Here is a 19,239-nt window from a genome sequence, read left to right on the forward strand (position 1 = left end):
TAGATGAAAACATTCTGGATCTTAAGTAGGAGCCTGATGCCATAATGGAATAAGCCTTTTGAGGATGTTAGGAAGGAATAGTGTATTTTGCAGATTAGAGGAATATAAATGATTTAGCTTTAGAGCTACAGAGATAGCCACAAATTCTATACGTTCCTTCCACTGAGAGATGGAGTTAATTTGTCCCTCCTCCTTCAATCTGGGATGGTATTGTGAATTTCTTTGCCCAACAGAATGTAGCAGAATCAATTCTAGCTTAGGCTAGACTTAAAATTAGCAGCCTTTGCTTTAATGGAGTTTTGAGCCACCATGTAAAGAGGTCCAGGTACCTTGCTTGAGAGGACACATGGCTGATTTCCAACTAGTCTAGTTTCCCAGCCAAAATGCCAGACATGTGATGAAGCTGTCTTGGAATGCCATTTGGAAACCATCATGTTGTGTGGAAGCCCAAGCTAGCCATAAGGAGAGGCCACATAGAGAAGAATGAAGGTATCACAGCTGACAGGCCCAGCCTGGCTCCCAACTGATTGCAGTTACAGAACTGACCCCTACAAGACTATAACTATTTATTCAACTCACAAAATCATGAGAAATAACAGATTATTATTGTTTTAAGCCACTAAGTTTTGGGGAGGTTTGTTGTACAGAAATGGGTAATTTAAACAGTTATGAGCCACAACTGGAGCACTCTAGATACACAGAGGAATCTTAAAATAGAGAGTTCTAGTTGAAAAGCCAGTTAAACTATAGTGGATTTTTTTTTTATTAGCAGATTTTTTTTTTCTGTATCTCAGGATGACATTAATAAAAGCAATATTAGGAAGCTTTCAAATAAGTAAACCAAAGAGTAATGCAGCCTAGGACTTTGATTCCACTTATTATGTAGTTATGTCTAGATGGGTAAAGTACTGGAAAAACTCAATAGATATTTATCAGGAATCTCTACTATGAGTGTCAGTATAACCTAAGGAGAAAAACTTATCACCAATTTCTAAGGAAAGGTGAAATTTTTAATGCTCAAATAATAATTAAAAAATTAGCCAATTTTAAAGTTTACCTGACTCGGAACATCAGAGAAGTGTTCTCTTCTTCTGTTTTCTGAAAGAGATTGTGTAGGATTGATGTTAATTTTTTATTAAACATTTGGTAGAATTCTCTCATAAAACCATCTGATTCTGGAGTTTCATCTTCTGGGAGTTTTGAAATTATGAATTCAATTTCCTTAATAGTTATGGGACTATTCAAATTATATCTTTCATGTTGGGGTGAAGTGTGGTAGTTTGTACTTTTCAAGGAATTGGTCTACTTTATCTAAGTTGCCAAATTTCTATGTAGACTTCTTCACAGTATTCCCTTAACATTATTTTGATGTTTGTAGGGTCTGTAGTAACATTCCTTATTTTCTTTCTGATGTAGGTAATTGTGTCTTCTCTTTTTCTTTGTCAGTCTTGCTAGATCAATTTTATTGATCTCTTCAAAACACCAACTTTTTATTCATTGATTTTCTCTATTCTTTTTCTGCTTTAAATTTCATTGATTTCTGCTCTTTATTTTCTTTCTGTTTGCTTTGGAATGATTTTGTCCTTATTTTTCTAGTTTCTTGAATCCTTTTATTCTACAGGAAAATACTACTTCAGTTTATCATCTATGTATGTGTTTTACTACATTCAGTGCAGTCATGCACTGCAGAATGACGTCAATGGCATATACGGACCACGTATACAATGGTGGTCCTATAAGATTATAATGGAGCTAAAAAAATTTTAATGCCTAATGATGACATAGCCATCCTAATGTCATAGCATTATGAACTACATGTTTGTGGTGAAGCTTGTGTTAACAAACCTACTATGCTGCTACCAGTGGTATAAAAGTCTAGCACACACAATTATGTCCATGACATAATGCTTGGTAATGATAATACATGACTATGTTACTGGTTTATGTATTTATGACACTATATTTTATTGTTATTTTAGACTATACTCCTTCTACTTACAAAAAAAAAAAAAACTGTAAAACAGCCTCAGACGGGTCTTTCAGGAGCTATTCCAGAAGAAGGCATTGCTATAGCAGATGACAGCTCCATGCATGTTATCACCCCTGACGACCTTCCAGTGGGACAAGATGTGAAGGTGGAAGACAGTGATATTGATGATCATGGCCCTGTGTAGGCCTAGACTAATGTGTATATTTGAGTCTTCATTTTTAACAAAAAGTTTAAAAACTAAAAAAAGAAATAAATTTATAAAAATAGAAAAAAGCTTCTAGAGTGAGGCTATAAAGAGAGTAAATATTTTTGTGCAGCTGTAAAATGTGTTCACGTTTTAAGCTGTGTTATTACAAGAGTCAAAAAGTTAAAAAGTTTATAGAGTTAAAAAGTTACATTTAGCTAACTTTAAGTCATCATTGAAGAAAAACAATTCTTAAATAACAAATTCAGTTTAGTCTAAGATAACAATGTATGTGAAGTCTATAGTAGTGTACAGAACTGTCCTAGGCCTTCACATTCACTCCTCACATACTCACTGACTCACCCAGAGCAACTTTCAGTCCTGCAAGCTCCATTCATGGTAAGTGCCTTATACAGTCTAGCATTTTAAAAAATCTTCTATACAGTATTTTCACTGTACCTTTTTGATGTTTAGATGTGTTTAGATGCACAAATTCTTACCGTTGTGTTATAATTGCCTGCAGTATTCAGTATAGTAATATGCTGAATGGGTTTGTAGCTTAACAGCAAAAGGCTATCCCATTTAGATTTGTGTAAGTACACTCTATGACATTCGCACAATGACAAAATCACCTAATGACACATTTCGCAGAACATAGTCCCATTGTTAAGTGATGTATGACTGTACATATATTAGATATGACAAATATCTAGTTATCTAATAACTATGATTATCTAATAACTATATACTTTCACATAGCCCATATAACATGCTTCCCCCATATTCTTGTGAAGCCATCTAACTATGCCTGAAAATAATAGTAAAACTCACAAAATGTGTGTGGATTAAAAAAAAAAAATCAAACAATCAGACTAGCTGCTATATCCCCAGTGTGCTTAGAGGTGCCAATCATGACTTATGCCAGTAACAGGAGCAAATCATCAATGTTTTTTCCTGCTGCTCTAAAATTTTCCCCTAAGCAGTAACCAAGCAGTGGAAAATCCCCAGCATAAGGGTTCATAGAGGAAGTGTACTGGTCACTAGATTTATCTTTCAATGATGTGTTTCCAATAATAAATGGCTCTCAGAACAACAAAGAATCTGAGTGTGAAAAGGCTTAGGTTAGCCATGCAGCTGCAGAAAGACCAAAGTGTGGTTCAAAAGTGATGACTGGCATATTTTCTTCTTATATTTGTACCAGTGTTCATTTGAAATTACTTGGTGTATTTTTAAGAGGCATGCAACCACCCACCCAATTGAATTTTAAAATGACACAATTATTTTTACAGATGTACAGACGCCAAGAGGAATCTGAGACCAGAGTGATGAAGTGATTTACCCAACGTTGCCTACCTGGGCGTCGGCAGAGCCTGAGCTCAGCCTTCCCCGCATGGTTCCATCGTTTAGTCAACGAATATTTATTGATTGCCTACAGCATCACACAGACCATTTAGGTACTAGGATGAAAATTTTTTTAAAAAACAAAAAACCTTGGCCCCACAGAACTGGCAGAGGAAGAAACACAATAAACAATTAATGAATTAACAAAGTAAATTACATAGTATAAAAGGTGATGAGAAGTGCTACCAAAAAAAAAAAAGTTACAGCAGAGGAAGAGGAATTGGGAGTGCTGGCAGAGATGCCCTTTTTGTAAAGGGTAAATTCTAAATAGGGTGGTCCGGTAGGCCTCTTTGAAAAGATGTGGAGGTAAAGTGAGCCTGGGGGTAATCGTGTGGGAGAGAACATTCAGCAGAGGATAGAACCAGCCCAGAGGCCTCACAGCAAGTGCGGGCCTACAACAGCTTCCGGGATGAACCCGGCATGCTTGAGGAACAGAAGTCACTTTTCTGCGACCTGTCCTCTAAAAATCAGAGAACTATAGACTCTTAGAGTTGGGAGAGCCTGAAAAAAAATTTTCATCCTAGTACCTAAATGGTCTGTGTGACGCTGTAGGCAATCAATAAATATTCGTTGACTAAACGATGGAAACATGCGGGGAAGGCTGAGCTCAGGCTCTGCTGACGCCCAGGTAGGCAACGTTGGGTAAATCACTCCATCACTCTGGTCCAACTGAAGCAGGAATGCTCTGGGCAGTAGCACAGATCTGCACTCGTATGGGTTTGAACAAATCCCTCTAGGCCACGAACGCACTGGCTTGCAAAATAGATCATACCATTTTTTTGGCCACCTCCCGTGGTTAAAATTCTTGTCTTACACTGAACTGAAATCTGCCTCCTTTGGCTTCACCCTGTGATTCCACCTCTACCCTTTGAAGCAACACAAAATCCCTCCTTTCAACCAATGCATATTATTTCTTTGGTCAAGGACACCTGGGAGGCAGTTTGGCACAGAGGCAAGAATGTGAACCCTGAAGTCAGGCAGGACTGGGTTCAAACCCACTTTCCAGCTGTGTGGGCTTGAGCAAGTTCTTTCAACCCCTCGCACTTTGGGGTCCTCATCCCAGAAGACTCTTGGGGGCGTTAGAGACTATACAAGTGCACATTAAATGGCAGTTGTTCCGTATATTTTTTATCTGCAGGGTGACTTATCTTTCACTTAAACGCTGTCTCCAGGGCTTAGCATATACCACCCTTTGAGGAAAGCTAATTTAGATTCAGAAAGTCCCTGAACACTTCCCACTTGTGCTCTCCATATACTGGCTGACCTTAAGGAAAGGAAAATCAAGTGGCCTGCCTGAGGTAGGTCATCTGTGATGGGAAAGCACATAAACCAGATGGTATCCAGCTGCATTTACCAGTTAGTTGGGGCCGAAGTTCTGAAATCAGAAGCCAAAAATCAATGAAGAAGAAAAAAGCCCTGTGGAGTAAAAATGTTTCTGAGTAAATTTGCTGGGTACCAGCACATACTAGGAATTTCCTATGGGAAGAAATGCAGGCAAAACAACTGGACACAGGGCCAATGAGTCAGAAGCACAGGATTATCTACCCAGATGCACTGAGCAATGCCCTTGCACACTGGAAGGTCATGGGGCCACCCCTGCGGACCAACTTCTTCCAGGAACTCAGGTATGAAGTTGGCTGAGCCACTTTAAGAGAAGTCTCCTAGCAGTGACGATGCCATGAAAGATTATGCATCTGCAAATAACAGAAGAAGCTATTATCATTTACTGGGTCCCACCTGTGTGCTGGCATTATGTATAATAAACATTCTCTCACCTGAAAACAACAGGTACCTGACTTTTGTTTTGGTCAAATTGTCCTTCTAAGAAGTAGCAGCCAGCAGTCTGAAGACAGATTTACTAATGACCACCCTAGCCCCCTCTCCCCTTTTCCAAACTCTTTCCAATCGTCTCAGCCCTTCTTTCTACTGGGAACGTTACCAAAATCAGCAAAGCAGGCTGAATTCGGCCAGATTAAATCAGTCCATATAAAACCACTCGGCATAAACAAGTGTGGCAAACACTTGCCATACTTAAATATCTTCTTTGAAAGATAATGCTGGGTTTAAAAGAATCATTCTAGAACTTTCCATGCAGCGTATATGCATTGGAAAGTCACCAAGCAGTGATGTGCAAATGTAAATCTCATTTTGTTTTTATCTGTGTGCATTTCTTTGACTAGTCCTCATATCTGCCTAGAGAGAGGAAAACTGAATTCAGGACAATTTAGACAGCTAAGGCCAACCCTGTCATTTTTTTAGCCCCTTTGAACTGAACTGTAACAAGATCTCTCTCCAGTATGCATTCAGTCAAGTACAGGCATTATTATTATTATTATTACCAGTCTTCATCTAGTTTAACACTCCCTCTGAGTTTCTGCTTGCCCCTTCCTCCTGTCTGACTCTTAAGCTCCCACGGGCCCTCACTCTGACCATTTCCTGGCAGCCTCAGCCTCAGAAAGAGAAGGAAGAGGCCTCAGGAACCTGGCTGAATATTGGTGATGGGGAGGTTCTGCATCTGGCTTTTGGTCCACTTTTTGGCTGCCTCCAGCTGATCTGTCCTTGTCTGTTGCAAGCTGTAATGTGTGGTGCACTTAATGTGCCCCTCTGCATAGCTTTTAGATATGGACAGACCCACAGGAATGCACTTCCTTCCCTTGCCCCCAGGAACCCATCTCTAGTCATCCCGCAGCTATAGGCCTGGGTAGCAGCCACATTCTAGGGCTCACCAACTTCTATAGCTCATGCTGAGCCCATGGAAAGCTCACATGCCTTTGCCACCCCACAGTGGGGACATGGGCTATCTCAGACATGTTTTCCGTGTCTCTCAGCTGTACTGGCTGACACCAGCCTTTCAGAGGATTCAAGATGAGAAATGCACACCAGCTCTATCTTCCAGAATGCTTCCTTCAAAAGTCTCTGGGTGGATTCTCCTGGTGCCTCTTCCTTGAGTTTGGGCAAGTCCAGTGCCTGCATCCTTCCATGAGGCTAGAAGGCTCCACAAACCCTCATCTGTCCAAAAAGAGCCAGTCTCATCCCTCCCAGTCCCTTTATATAGATCCTAGTGGCAATGCTCACAAACCAGGTCTTCTTGTTTATGCAAATAAATTTTGTTTCACACTTGGCAGGGTCGCCACTGAACCTGGCCATTGATAACCTAGATTATTTGTTCTTGGCAGTCACAATGGAATGGTAGAGTGTGGGGGTGATGACAAGGAAGGAAAAAGAACAGAACTGTGCTTTGGTGACTTGAGTCATTGCCATATGTAAAAACAAAATACCTAGCATGCCCCTACCTTACACACACCTACATTCTACTCTTCCATGGGACAAGTGGCTACTCACGCTACTCATCATGATTATGAACTCAAAAACACTGCATTTAAAAAGGACTTTAGAGATAATGTAGTCCAACATCCTAAATTTGCAGATAAGAAAACTAAAATCTATATGCATGAAAATATGAAAAATTTGCTTTCTCCTATAGCTTATTCCTTTTGCCAGAAATTCTGGAGCATTTTAAGTGGAAGAAAATAGGTGCTAGCTATTTTAGTACAATCTGCAAACTCAAGATAATTAAAATTACAGACAGAAATATTTTAGGCTGCACTTATAAACTGATTATTTCCAAGTTCCTGAACAAAACCTCTTAAATTCAAAGAATTATCTGAGTGCTGCATTTTCCTTTGAAGAAAATCTTAATTCAGCTGACAGAGGTAGAAAAAAGTACTTGGAAAGCTAGACAGCTCCTTAGGGACACCTCTGTCCTCCTACTTGGAGAGGCTCAGTAAAGGGGAAGTGTGATTTATTATTAATCAGAGGATGTGATGGTTACCATTACATGTCAACTTGTCTTGGCTATAATACACAGATATTTGGTTAGACACTGGCCTAGATGTTGCTATGAAGGTATTTTTAAGATATGTTTAACATTTAATTCAGCAGGCTTTTTTTTTTTTTTTCAGAGATCGGATCTCGCTATGCTGCCCAGGCTGGTCTCAAACTCCTGGCCTCAAGTGATCCTCCCACCTTGGCCTCCCAATGTGCTGTGAGTATAGGTATGCATCACCGCACCTGGCATTGATTCAGTAGACTTTGAATAAAGCAGATTACTGTCCAAAATGTGAGTGGGCCTCATTCAATCGGTTGACAACATTGAGAAAAAAAAGGTCCCTCAAGGAAGAAGTTCTGCCTCCAAACAATCTTCAAGCTCAAGTTGCAACAGCAATTCTTCCCTGAGTCTCTAGGCTGCTGGACTTCCCTGCAGAATTCAGATTTCCCAGGCCCAATACTTTCATGAGCCAATTCCTTAAAATCTATCTATTGATTGATCGATTGATCCATATCTATCTATATTATAGATCAATATTATACATATATATAAAGACAAATATCTATCTATTATCTACATATCTGTCTATCTACACATCCTATTGGTTTTGTTTCTCTGGGGAAGTCTGACTAATACAGGGGGTGTCACAGTAACTTGATCAATTTGCAGTGAGTGACTCACACTAAGCCCAAAGAATGGTTCAGTCCTGTCTGTTCTTATCACCTGGAGAGACTCTGACCTTCCCCACAAGGTCAGCAACAGGAAGTGTAAATTAATAAGACTGAGACTCACCACCTGGCCAGAATTCCCAGGGAAACCTGAACATCATAACTCATTTGCCACCCTTTGTGCCAATGATGATTTTTCTGAAAAGGTACTAATTGTGAGAAGGAAAAGCCAGGGAAGCCGTAAAGCTCAGGGCTAGGGTATTCTATGCTTACGGTCAATTTATCCTCTCAAGACTCAAAATAAACTAGCCCGCTTTAGTGAAGACCTTCTATTTTTATAGAAACTAATATGAAGTTTTATAGAAACTGATTTGAAACAAGCTCCATTTGTTGCTTTCTCTGGTTTTTGAGGTGCAATGGTGAAGCCCTGCTCTTCTCTGTTTCACACAAGGCTCATCCATACCTGCCTGGGACCTCCAAGTTTAATGAAGAGAAGGCAAATGTGTGAACTGAAGGATCAGACATAGAATTGCTCTGTGCTTTGGACATGAAGACCATTTTCTCCTGAAGTTTAGTGATGTAGAAAGTGTCACAAAGTGAAGTTGGCCTCATTTCAGAGGTTCAACATTCTCAGGACCAATACCCCTGGGATTCTTTTGACTTTTCATCCATGGTCACAATATGGCTGCTTCTACTTCGGGCATGACTTTCATTTTTAAGGCAGGAAGGAAAGGCACAGAACAGCAACAGCAGGAAAACAAATGCTTTCCAATAATCCCAGCAGATAGTTGCTTAGGTCTCATTGGTCATAGCTGTAAGGGAGTCTGGCAAAATATTTAGCTCTTCTAATCTTGTTAGTAGAAGGAAGAAGAAGATTATAGTGTACTGGTATTTGATATGAATCAGAATTATATATATTTTAAGAGCTATGATAAAATATTTTTGCATATAATGGAGAAATATTTATGTAATACAACTCTCCCAAAATAAATGTTGCTTTTAAGGCCACCCTGTAGGTCGGAGTTTTCCAAATTGTGGGTTATGAAATGTATTTAGTGGGACTCCACTAGAAGGAAGAGCAGGAGGAGAAGTAGGAAGAGGAGGAGTAAAGAAGAGGAACGGAGAGATGGAGGACGAGGAAGAGGAAGATGATGAACAAATCGAAAATAACAATAGAGAATATCAGAGTGAAACTTTTGTTTCAGATATGTTTTTCTTACTCTTGGTTATTGTCAACAGGATTTGAAAGCTACTGTTATAGAGCATGTGATTAGCAGGTTTTAAGAGATTTTTGCATACACAGCTTTGCACTTACCACAGTTTATGCATATTGAACATGCCCTCCACTTGTTTAGAATCTTTATTCTTAGCGTCTTTCCTGGTCCCTTCTTCAAAAATGTATTTCCTGCTTAAACATCTGCTTGATCCTGCTACTTTCTCTCCACTTCATTCTTTCCTGGAGCAGTCGATCACCTATAACTGAGTAGTCTACGTTCACAACATCTGTTTCTTCTGCACTTCCTCCTTGGAAATTGGATGCTGTTCCCCACAACTCCCACCTCCATTCTCCCATATACATTCTCCAAATATCCTTAATGCTAAGTTCAGCCTTTCCTGGCCAGCCAAAGTTCTTCATCACTTTGTTGAAGGGTGTGTTTTTGGCCATGTCCTCCTTGAAACTCTCTCCTCTCTCTACCTCCTCCTGACTGCCTTTCTCCCTCCCTTTCCATCGAATCTGTTTCCTCCTATCCCCTGAACCTGGGAAAATATCCACAGAACACAGCCTTCTGCCCTCTGCTCTCTTTTCTTGCAATCTCTCTCTGCCTCTTCCTCTCTCTCATGTAGGTGTCTCTCGAAGATACAATTATCATCACCTTTAGCTAATGATTCTACTCCTGCATTTGCAGTTCTGATCTTTCACTCTTACAACCTGTACTCCACTCTTGCAAGACTTGAACTCAGAATATCTGAAAGGAGATGAATCACTTCCCAACACAAAACTGCTTTTTTCTACAAATGTTTCTGTCTCTGTAAACAGGACAACAATTCTTCAGTGATCTAGGTGGACATTATCAAAACCGTCTTCACCTCTTTGCTCTCTTATCCTTTATTTTTTATTTTTATTTTTATTCTTTCTTTTGAGACTGAGTCTTGCTCTGTCATCCAGGCTGGAGTGTAGTGGCATGATCTTGGCTCACTGCAACCTCCACCTCCCGGGTTCAAGCGATTCTCCTGCCTCAGCCTCCCAAGTAGCTGGGCTTACAGGCATGATTTTTGTATTTTTAGTAGAGATGGGGTTCCGCCATGTTGGCCAGGCTGGTCTCAAACTCCCGACCTCAAGTGATCTGCCCGCCTTGGTCTCCCGAAGTGTTGGGATTACAGGCGTGAGCCACTGTGCCCAGCTTCTTTTATCCTTTACATCCTTCCCCAAAAGCAGTCCATGCTGTGGGGAACAGAATGCCTTCCACTTGCCGCCTGTCCTGGGCTCTGGTAAGAGTGAAATATCTGAGGCAGCAGGAGCTACCACCCCGCCTTTTTCTCAGCTAGGCTAACGCTTAATTCCTGGAATTTCTTCTTTGAACAGAATCATTCTTTTTAAATTTCTGTGTGTTGAATCCGTTATTTTTTAATGAGAAGAACATCTTTTTTTATTCCATTAAGCATTTATTTTCAAAATTTAAATCAGTGCTGAGAGGCATTAAACATGTAAATTATTTCTCTTCATTTAAGAAATGATTTGGCAATGCATCTAAAGAACCATGAAAACATTTATACCACTTGATATAATAATCAAAATTCTAAGGAAAGAAAAGGCTAGAATGCAGAGGTGTTCATTATATATCTATGGAAATATCAAAAGCAGTCTAACTGTTAAACAATTAAAGAATGGCTGGGCAAATTATTCTTAAGAAATTATCACTTTCATTAGCTATGATGCAGCCATTAAAAATGACCATTACAGAAATTACGTAGCAATCTGGAAATATAGAAAATAGCAGAATATAAATTGCATTTCTGCTATGATTATAGCTATGTTAAAATTAGGCATGTCTTTTGGCAAGAACTAGAAAGAAATGTGAGTAACTAGGAAGAACTATTAAAACCTAAGCTTAATCCTTAGCTTGCAGGTACAAAGCTGATTTTTTTCCAGAGTTTTCTGAAGTAGTTAGGATTAGATGAACTTAGTCAGCTAATCAAGCACAGAAGAGACTCATGCCAGAAAGCTAAGTTAATTACTTGCAAAAGGAAATTACCAAGCACACAGGAATAACATTATTGCTTTTTCTCCCTATGAATAAAGTTATATGAAAACCAAATTGTAGTCAAAACGCTGTTTTCTGAGAATGGCATCAGAGAAGCAACTGAATGATCTCAATGGCTATTGTCAATAAAGGCCTAGCATGTCATCTCCACCTGGGTGCGTGCCTACAAACCAAACCAAATACCCATGGTCATCAGTCAGCATCTTCTCCACCTGATGCTAAAGAGAGATGACACTTTGTTAATTTGGGGGTTTTTCCTTTTTTTTTTTTTTATTCCATACCAACCTCTCTCATCTCTCTATTCATACTTGTTTGCTTCAGATGTTTTCTTCAGATGCTAAAACCAGTCATGTTATGCAAAGTACATCCCATAGAATAACACGTAAGCTTGGAAAATTTGGGGTTAAGCAATGTTAAGTGCTTATTCCTGCAAGACTTCTGCAGAGTCTTTATGTATTGATGTGAATTATGAACCTACTTCATGGCATGTTTCAAGCTAATCTGAGCACCTTTTATTTCTCAAGTAATTCCCTCAGCATGAACAGCAGTAGAAAGGCTGGGGTCCGGTTTTCTGGCCTTCACATTTGTTTAAGTCTTGATTACATTATAGGTCCTATTCCTACATTCAGCCTGAGGAAATCCTACTTTGTTAGAATCACTTCTGTATAAAGGTAATCTTACCTGTTTTATATTGAATCCATTGCTTAAATTTCTTAATTGTGGTGGGGTCACCTAACTAATGTATTCACATACAAGCTATTTATTATATAATTTATATGGTTTTTTTTTACTAAAAAGGGATTATTGACATTTGAAAAAAAATTAGCAGAAAAGAAAAAAGCCTTATCCATATCCCCACTATCCCAATTTTACTATGTGCAAAAAATGCAAGGACTTATTTTGTATATTCTTATAGTTTCTCCACAATTAATAAGTTTAAAAAAAAAAATACCTTCCCTCAGCCGGGTGCAGTGGCTCACATCCATAATCCCAACACTTTGGGAGGGCAAGGGGCGGGGGGGGGGGGTGGATCACCTGAGGTCAGGAGTTCGAGACCAGCCTGACCAACATGGAGAAACCCTGTCTCTACTAAAAATACAAAATTAGCTGGACGTGGTGACGCATGCCTGTAATCCCAGCTACTCAGGAGGCTGAGGCAGGAGAATCACTTGAACCTGGGAGGTGCAGCTTGCGGTGAGCCGAGATCGCACCATTGCACTCCAGCCTGGGCAACAAGAGCAAAACTCTGTCTCAAAAAAAAAACAAAAAAACAAAAAAAACACCGTTACCTCAATCATTCATTTAAAAACATAATTAAAATCAAAAGTATTCAGTGTTCATTGTTTCAGCATTCATGTCTTCCTTTAAAATTACCAATTTAAAAATAAGTTCCAGGAGGTTGTCTAATCCTTTCCCATACATACAGAAAATAGGGTGCCTAATCATATTTGAAATATGATAACCTGCTATTATATTCAAAACCTTTTCCAGGAAAGAGAAAGATACAATAAGAGAATGTATCTCCTCTCCCACAATGGTTACCTTCCTGCAGTATTTGGGGAAAAGACAGCATGTCTCACGTCCTCATCTAAGTAAGTCCGTGTGGCTTCTCCATTGTTCTCTGGCTCCTACTCACAATTTCCAGGGTCATCTTGCTTATTTCACTCTTGGTCGCTAGAATTCTGGTCACTGCGGTGCTAACTGGCTTCACCAGCGGGGTCAAGTTGAGGAGGCTACAATTCCCTTATTGCTATGCAATAGAATTTTACTGGATGTTTGCAGGTTAAAAAAAAAAAAAAGAGAGAGAGAGAGAGAGAAGAGAAATTTCAGTTCAGCACAAAATAGAAAACAATTTTAAATTTACAATTTTATTAGACATTACCCTTCTTATAAAACCAACAACTTCCCTATCACTGGGATTTTCTCAAACTAGGCTTGGTATGTTGCTAGAAGCTACCTGTTCCTTACCTTTCTCCCCAGATGCCAGGTTAACCTCCCCAAATTGTTGTTACTTTCTAGTACTTTCTGACTACAATTAGGTAGTTAACCCATGTAACCCAGTGGTTCTCGACTGGGGGTAATTTTGCTCCCTTGCCCCCAGGGCACATTGGTGGTATCTGGAGACCTTTTTGATTGTCATTACTGGGCAGGGAGGTTCTATTGGCATCTAGTGGGTAGAGGACAGGGATGCTGCAAAACTCCTATAATGCATAGGACAGCCTCTCATAGCCAAGAATTATCCAGCCCCCAAATGTCAATAATATGCAGTCGAGAAACTGATCTAACTACAATCCACTGGAACCAAACCAGGATCAGGTCACATGTCTCCAAATCCAGAGACTGATTAAGGTGTTTTGCTAAACAATTTACTCCAAGACCATCTCTAGCAATCTAAAGAATCAGTGAACATTTTGAAATTACTTCTCTTTCTTTAGAAGCTCCTGATTCCATTCTTGAGCAGGATTATTATATCTACCTATTTCTGAAAAGTAAGAGGGACAATAGAAATATTTATTCTTCCCTATTCAGAAAAAGTCCATCAGAATTGGGGATATTTTATTCCAGTTACAATTGCATCTAAATTATGTTTTACATTCCTTTTTCTAAAGCCTTACTGATATAGAGCATTTTGCTGGTGGCAGAAAAACGAAGACAAGGCTCATTGTTGGGTGGCTCTGCAGCTGTAGAAGTCAGAGGATTGGTGCTGTGGTTAGAAAATGGTTCATCTGGGCTGGCACGGTGGCTCACATCTGTAATCCCAGCACTCTGAGAGGCCGAAGTGGGCAGATAACGAGGTCAGGAGTTCAAGACCAGCCTGGCCAACATAGTAAAATCCCGTCTGTACTAAAAATATAAAAATTAGCTGGGCATGGTGGCGCGTGCCTGTAATCCCAGCTACTCGGGAGGCTGAGGCAGGAGAACTGCTTGAAATGGGACCTGGAAGGCGGAGGTTGCAGTAAGCCAAGATCACCCCACTGCACTCCAGCCTGGCCACAGAGCGAGACTCCATCTCAAAAAAAAAAAAAAAAAAAAAAAAAGAGTAATGAAAAGAAAATGGCTCGTCTTTGTGTTAATAGTTTATTTCGCATGAGTATTGTGCACCTCTCATCATGATGCTTGCCCTGTTGTATTATAATTTCCTACTTACCTAGAAGACTTCAATACTCCCTTGACCACATCTCCCCTTAATTTTTAAGGTCCTCAAAAGTATCCCCAATCCTAGCATAGTGCCTGGACCATAGTGACCCTAAACAGTTGTTTGGTAAATAAATACATAAATAATTACTCAATGGAATCAGGTACAATAACATAATTCAAGTTGAGTTTGAAATATAAAGAAGGACTTGAATTAATATGCAAATATGGGGAAAAAATCACTAAAATTTCCAGTCATATGACCATGAAGTTTCATAATACTAATTTCTTTAAAGAGTAATTTTTAAAAAGCAATTTATAAAGGTAATTTTTTAAAAAGTATTTTGAAGTGTAATTTCTCTGGTCCTACATACTCAGATAGACAAAATGACTATGTGTAGATACAAATATATTTTCCCTGTGTTTAGGACTGTGTTTGGGACCCTTAAGGATCTCAAACTTGAGTGTGTATCAGAAACGCATAGGATGCTATTAAAATACAGATTTCCAGGTCTCAACCCCAGCAATTTTGAACCATATGATGTGAGGCCCAGACATAGGCATTTTAAAGAAACTCTGCAAATGATCCTAAGTTTGGTTAGAGTCTTATTTTAAGAAACATTCTTTATTATAACATACTTCTAAAAATAACAACAATAATGATAATATACACCGCAGACCTTAGCCTAATGATATTTATTTTCATTCATCAATAAATTATGACTTCATGCTGAGTCCAGTTGGAGAGAGGTGGCTAGAATTTCTTAAATCCTTAAATACTGTCTGAATTGGTCATGTTCTGGAATGAAAACTGGGTAAGTCTGCAGGTTGATTTAAGTGGTCAACTTGGGGAAGAGGGGAGGCAATGAAAGTATGATGAGGAGTCAGATGGAGGCTTCCTTAAGGAGAATTCTATGTGCCTGTCAGGGCTTTTTGGTGAGGTTGCTGTCACTGTTTATTAATTTTAGTTAATTTTATTTCAAAACACGGATTTTATCTGGGCTTTAAAATGTTTTGTTCATACTACTCTAATGTTTAAAAGCCATCAACAGGTGAAATGAAATGAAATCAAGAGGGAAGTGAAGAATAAAGAGAAAGGAAATAAGTTTTTCTCCAGTAACCAGGTAAGGGCTGGTTTAAAGAAAGAAGGTAAAACACGCTTAAAGAGAATCTTCCTGGAATCAGTTTACGAGCGCTGCAGCCCAGCTTGTCCCTGTTGTGGTCCCTACCCTGTGAGATGAACACAATGTTACGAAAGTGAGACACCAGCTAAAGTCCCAACAAGAGCTTGTCTGCCAGTCCTAAGGAACCTGGATCCTTCCACTCCCCAAGGCTCCCTGCTATATGGACTGAATGCTGTGTCACCCCCACCCTAACTTCATATGTGCAGGCCTAATCCCCAGGGCGATGGCATTTGGAGGTGGGGCTTTGGGGAGATATTACTTTTTAAAAAAATTGCTAAAACCGCAATTACTTTTGCACTAACCTAATAATTACATCATGGCAGTGAGAAGACTGCCATCTGCAAGCCAGGAAGCAGCCCCTCATCAGACATTAAATCTGCCGGCACCTTGATCTTGGATATCCCAGCCTGCAGAACTGTGATAAATAAGTGTTTGTTGTTTAAGCCACCCAGTCTGTGCTGTGTGTGTTATAGCAGCTCAAATGGACTAATACAGTCCCTAGGACAGAACTGAGTACATATGAACCCCTTCCTAACATATGGTTGATTATTTACACTTTCACTTCACACTCATCATCTAAAGAAAGCTCCAAAGAGCAGGGACTTTGTCTGCTTACTGCTGTATCCTTAATTTTTAAAAATTGCCCAAAGATGTAGTTCTTGATATTTTAATAAAAGATTATATAAACAGAAAATCCAACATCTCAGGAGCTCACAGCCAGGAGGAAAGATGTTGTTCCAAGCAACGGGCAGTGAGTTCTAACAGAGACAGCTGGAAAAATATTAAAAAGACCATGCTTTTCTGGTAAGCTTTATTTTTCTTATCTCTAGTATAAACATACTTAATTTGATAAAGAAAAACAGAATTCTAGCAAGTTATAAATTATATGCCAGCATGTACAAGTCTAAAGAGCCAAAGTCATTGTAATATATGCTAAGGGCAAAGGGAAATAGCCAATAGCTTTATTAGAATGTCTTCAGGTCTTTGAATTTGGACAAGGTAAACCTCAATATAATAATATTTTCTGAAAAGTGAACTTCACAAAACAAATGACAAAGCGATGATTCATTCAAATACTTCACATTCAGAGTTTATTTACAATTGAGTATGTTGACATTACCTCTGCTAGAATGGCTTTTAAGACTTCTTTGAGAGGTGTGTGAGAAACCTGTTTAGATGAAATGAGAATTTATGTGGTCAAAAATATTTTTAAGGCCTGAAGACACCCTTGATGTAGCCCCTTTCCTTCATCACTAAAATGTTTCTCTGTACTTCCTGCTTCTGGTCAACAGCCAGAGAAAGATGGGGCAAAAGGTGTAGCCCCAGCACAAGCAGAAGGCAGTCAGTAATTGCATGTTCTGCCTTACAGTCTTTCTTAGTTTAATATTTAGAATCCAGGGCATTGCATTTTCCTGATAACAACAGCAAAATGGGCATTTTGTACAAGCTTGCAGCTAATCTTATTAAAATGAGACAAAGGCAAAATTTCTACCTATTTTTCCTGGAAAAGAAAATACCTGGAGAAACTGTACTTAAAGATGTAATGCAAAAGCATTAAATAAAACCATTCGGTCAACAAAATTAAGCAGCTAAAATTAAGGTGTGAAGACATATTTGGTGTGTTTTTTTTTTAAGTGCAGAAAAGATTTAAATATTTTGCAAAGTGTTCTTTCCAGTAGAATTGACAATACAGATCCCGTACAAATCATAGGGCTGTTACCGTTTTGTCATACAAACTAGACATCTAAACATTGTTCTAGACTTTGTTTCTGGAATTTCTAAATTTACATCCCTTCTATTGGGAGAATTTAGCCCTGGTTCAGCCAATAATGCTTTAAACCTGAGTCCAATAGCTAGCCAGACTGGTGTCATCCCTGCTAAGATCCACAACCATGGTGTGTACAAAGCCCCAGAAGCTTTGCCAATGACACATGGATGGATGACCTAAAAGTCTCTTGTGTCATTGAAGAGCATAAAAGGAACAGGACCTCCAGACCACTTAGTCCATTAACTGAAGATTACAACTCTTGTAGAATCCCTGAGCAATGGGAGAATTTGATCTAGGCTTCTTGGTTCACAGTAATTTTTTTCTGCATTGCCTTATGGTTTTCCTTCCTAATATCTGATTGTCATAAAGTAATGTAGCACTATAATACAAGGTATGGGTAATGAGGACAAATATATCCTCAGTATAGATCAACCATTCAACCCATTGATTTTTGACTTTTCAGTTATACTTTACTATCTTGAGGATTTCTTACTTTATTTTATTTTAGATTCAGAGGGTACGAATGCAGGTTTGTTTCTTAGCTGTGGTGAACACATCCTCTCCTTACCTACAGAGAGAGAGACAGCGCAACGGTGAGGGTAAAGTAGCAAATACTAGTTCAACAGGGATTTTTACCTTAATTTTGAGCTCAGGAGGCTATTTGGAAGACATAATTTACATGTTAAGAAAGTGCAATTTTAAGAATATTCTCAGCTGCTCTGCCTATGGAGTAGCCATTCCTTCATTCCTTTACTTTCTTAAAAAAAGAGAATATTCTCATTGGCTTAAGAGGATTGGGTCAAAGTATTTTTAATTTTAATTTACTTGCATTTTCTGGATGTATTTTATATGGCATATTATGCATATGATGACTCCAGGCTTCTCTGCATCTTCCAAATTCCCGTAGATGAATGATGCCCTCCCCATTCCCAATTCTCAGGGATGTCCTTGATGTCTTCATGAGTGGTACACAGAAGTGCTGAACACGTGTTGTTTATCTGTCTTTGTCTACTCTTCAAAAAAAATTTTTTTTTGCATCAGTTTATTAAGTAGCCACTAGAATATAAGATATTATCAAATACATGTTAAGATCTAACTCATTCTATAAACATTCTGCATATCCCTTTGCAGTTGACTTGGCTAAAATTATTATTTTAGTGAGTAACTATATATTTGTTTATTCAGTTTTAACCCCAATTCTAATGGTTATTCTTCTATTTTCTTGTAGTCACAATAGTTTTAAAATTGCGGTAGAGTTTATTTGCCAAAAATTCTAGGTCTAGATTATGTCTTTTCCTAGTGATTAGTTTTTCTTTAAAGACTTGTTTTGCAAAATTAAAATTAATCCTAAAACAAAAACTGGTTTTCTTTTTATTAAATTTTGAGAGTTTCTTATTACATTCTTATACATTCTTTATCAAATATATGATTTGTAAATATTTTCTTCCAGTATGTAGTTTGTCTTTTTATTCTCTTAACAAAATCTTTTGAGGAGCAAAAGTTTTTAATTTCGAAGTTCAATGTTTCAAATTTTTCTTTTATGGTTCATGCTACCTATCATATCTATGAAATCTTTGCCTAACACCAGGTCACAAAGGTATTTTTCTATGTTTTCTTCTAGAAGTTTTATAGTTTGGAGTTTAGCTTGCCAGTCTATGACCATTGATGTTAATTTTTTTATGTAGTGGAAGATATTGGCCTAAGTTCATTTATTTTTGCCTATGGATATTCAAATGTCTCAGTACCATTGTTGAAAAGGCTGTCTGCCATGGATTGAATGTTTGTATCCCTCCAAAATTCATATGTTGAACTCTTCA

The 19,239-nt window shown here is 38.6% G+C and overlaps 1 long non-coding RNA gene across 3 annotated transcripts in view; it reads right to left on the reverse strand.

Annotated features, from left to right (window-relative positions):
- Positions 1-19,239, reverse strand: part of LOC134732755 (uncharacterized) — a 151,374-nt gene that overhangs the window by 33,089 nt on the left and 99,046 nt on the right. For 2 of the 3 annotated variants that reach the window (XR_010116239.1, XR_010116240.1), the window contains one exon: positions 12,878-13,103. This is a non-coding gene — a long non-coding RNA (uncharacterized lncRNA). The remainder of the gene's footprint in view (positions 1-12,877; positions 13,104-19,239) is intronic. The other variant, XR_010116241.1, reaches the window with a different exon arrangement.

The sequence above is a fragment of the Symphalangus syndactylus genome, chromosome 16, assembly GCF_028878055.3.
Source record: "Symphalangus syndactylus isolate Jambi chromosome 16, NHGRI_mSymSyn1-v2.1_pri, whole genome shotgun sequence".
NCBI classification, from domain to species: Eukaryota; Metazoa; Chordata; class Mammalia; order Primates; family Hylobatidae; genus Symphalangus; species Symphalangus syndactylus.